Here is a 3,536-nt window from a genome sequence, read left to right on the forward strand (position 1 = left end):
CCAGCAAGAGTGGCTCAAAAGGTGCTAACTGGAGAGGACTTAGAGACCCCATTCCTGTCTCTATCTGCCTGCCTTATTTCCCCCTGAGAGGCGTGATCCCGTAAATCTCTATGGGAAGTTGAGGGACAGGAGGTCTCTTCTGTATCTGCTTCCTGCTGAATGTGGTCGTTGTCCCTACCTATTGGGGATTCACGGAACTCTCGCCCTATCTGATCTTAGATAAGAGGGAGGGGTCTCAAGATCTGCCTGGAAGACCGTGTTGACCTCTTTGGTCGGGATGTACTGGAAGCTTTGCTAGGGCATCATTTGTATCCCGATAGCCCCTAGATGAGGAGATAGATTTTAGTTAATATTTAAAAGCATCGGACCAAGAAGCAGGACTCAAAGCTACTGACGCAGGGTGACGTGATGGAAAATCCGTTCAGCTTCATGGAGCCTGTGGCTTTTTCCTCTGGTTTAACCGATCATTTAGGTGGCATTGTTCACCCAGGAGCTGGGCCTGGAATGGCCTGGAAGGAATGCTAGGCCACAATGATTACAATCAACAAGCATAAATCACAAGCTTCTGGGTAATTATGTGAAGCAGGGGATAGGAGACTAGGATTCAGGCTAGGAACAATCTTTTGCTTAAGATTAAGAAACTGATTTAAAAAGTGATTAGGACTCAGGACTAGGGAGCTAAGAAACTAGGGAAAAGGAGACTTAAAATTCCTACAGTGAGAAGACTCTTTCATTTGGCTCATATCATTTAGGGATTAGGGTTGGAGGTCTCTTCTTCTGTAACAACTTCTTGCTACGTCCCTGTACTTGGGAGGAATAAAATTCTCTGGTCCTTGTCTGGGATGGGCTGGAAGGCTTGTACAACGGTCAGCTTAATGTGGAATTGTAGCCTCGAAGAGGCAGCCTTGATGAGGTTAAAGAGGCAAGGCTCCAAAAGTAATCAAAGTAAGATAGTTTCCAGGGGTCCCAGGAGGGGAAGGAGCCAAGTGATGTTCAGTAGGTACCCCTTAATGGAGTCCCATATAGTTTGAGCAGTGGGGTTAAGATTGTGTAGCCATTTAATCGGGCCTAGATAGGGGTGGCTAGGGATTGTACTCTGGTCTTGTCATCTATTAGCCACCCTGGTTCATTTAGGCTATACTCCCCTTTCTCAGCTTACCTGTGTGGGAGTATATTTAAGGTCAGAGAAGGTCTGGCTGTCCAATTGTTAGGGCGAGGATCCTGAGTGTTAAAAATTGTGAAGCTGCCTGGTCTACATAATTAATTTAAAAATGATCTCTCTGGTGGCTCCTCCAGTGTGTAACAATTTGGGAAGGAAGCTGGACTGCTTCTAGGAGTAATATTAGCTCCGTAAGTTTAATGGGGGAATTTTTGCAGTTAGCAACCCTTGCATTTTCCAGATGGCTACATGGGCATGTAGTATGAGAAACCCGTATTTGAGTCAGGTAAATGTTGAGTCTTTTATCCTTTCCTAACTGTAGTGCCTGGATTAGGGCTGCTAGCTCTGCCTTCTGTGCAGAAGTATTAGGGGAAAGTGCCCTAGCCTCTATGACTTTGTCTAGGCTGACAATGAACAGCATGTCCTGCTTTCTAGGTGCTCTTTCCTATAAAGCTGCTCCCGCTGGTGAACCATTCTTCCTCTGCAACTTCTGAGGGGACATCCTTTAAATCTGGCCTGCTGTATTAAACCTGTTTAGAGTCTCCATGCAGGAATGCTCTAAGTCCCTCCCTTCTGTAATGGGTAGAAGGGTTTCAGGATCTAAAGTCTGGCAAGTCCCTAGAGTGAGGTCAGGGGTATGTAGGAGCAGAGCCTGGTATTGTCTGATCCGTCTTCCTTTTAGCCAGTGATATCCTTTGACCTTTAATACTGTCTGCACCTGATGGGGAGTGAACACTTGAAGCCATTGTCCTGAGGTCAACTTTAAGGCTTCCTTTACTAAAACAGCAGTGGCAGCCACAGCCCTTACGCAGCTGGGCCAACCCTGGGCCACCGAATCTAATTGTTTGGAGAAGTAAGCTATGGGTTGTTGAAGCAGCCCCTGCTTTTGGGTTAAGACTCCTAAAGCTATCCCCTTTTCTTCATGAATGTAAAGGAAGAATGGCTTCCTCAGGTCTGGCAGTCCAAGTGCAGGGGCTTGGTCTAATTTAGTCTTGAGAGTCTCAAATGCCTGCTGACAAATTTGACCCCAGGGTAGGAGTTTTCTTTCTTTCCCTTTTAAAGCTGCATATAAGGGCTTTACTATTAGCCCAAAGTTCGGGATCCAGATTCGGCAAAATTCTGCCATCCCTAGGAACCTACGCAGTTCTTTTTTGGTGGTAGGGACTGGCAACGAGGCGATTGCCCTTTTGCGATCTGGGGCCAGCAACCGGGCTCCTGGGATGAGGATAAACCCTAGATATTGGACCTTTTGTAGGGAAATCTGTGCCTTTGCAGGGGATACCTTATATCCCCGCTCGGCTAAAAAATTTAGGGTCATTATAGTATTGTGTTGGGAGTCTTGATAGTTCGTACTGGTGATGAGCAAAGTATTTATATATTGTAACAATGTCCCATTTTTAAGTTTAAGCTTCCTGAGCTCCTTAGCAAGGGCATTTGTAAAGAGATGAGAGCTATCCCTGAAGCTCTGGGGTAATACTGTCCAGGTATACTGGGTAACTTTACCAGTCTTGGGATTTTTCCATTCAAAAGCAAACAAATCTTGAGAGTCTGGATGTAAGGGGATGCAGAAGAAAGGATCTTCCAAATACAGTACAGTATAGTACTGGGTTTTCCTGGGAATCTGAGTGAGGAGCGAATAGCAGTTGGGGATTGTTAGGCCAGTAGGGACTACCATCTTGTTAACTGCCCGAAGATCTTGAACAAAGAGCTGTTGCCCATTGGGCTTCTTTACCAGGAAGACTGGGCTATTGCAGGGAGATTGGCAAGGTCTAATTAATCCATGTTTAAGGAATTTCTCTAGAAAGGACTGAATGTTCCTCAGAGTCTCAGGTCTTAATGGGTATTGGCACTGCCACAGGCATTTTGCTCCTGGTTTCAATTTTATTTTAATAGGTTCTACATTTATGGCACGGCCGGGGGTATCAGTATCCCACACTGTAGCCTTGACTTGGGCTCTAATATCCTCTGGAAGGGTGGAAAGCTTCAGTTTTGGGGAAGTCTGGAGGGCCAATAAATGGATTCCTTGGTCTGGTTCTGAGACTTGGCCATCACCTTCCTGAAGAAATATGGAGGCTCCTAATTTCCTTATCAAGTCTCCACCAGTGAGGGGAATTGGGCACTCAGGTACACAAAGAAAAGAGTGATCTATAGTTTTAGATCCTGTATCACAGGTAAAAGTAGATTGTCTTACCTTAGGCTTCCCGTTTATCCACCTAACCGTGCAGTCATAATTGGAGAGTGGGCCACCCAGCCGAGTCAGGACAGAGCAGGCGGCTCCAGGATCTAGTAAAATCTCAGATTTCGTACCTGCCACATTGGGAGTGACCCAAGGCTCTGCAGGTGTGATAGTGATGGAGTTTCCAAGAGTCAGAGCGGG

This window comes from Rhinolophus hipposideros (assembly GCF_964194185.1).
Source record: "Rhinolophus hipposideros genome assembly, chromosome: 19".
NCBI classification, from domain to species: domain Eukaryota; kingdom Metazoa; phylum Chordata; class Mammalia; order Chiroptera; family Rhinolophidae; genus Rhinolophus; species Rhinolophus hipposideros.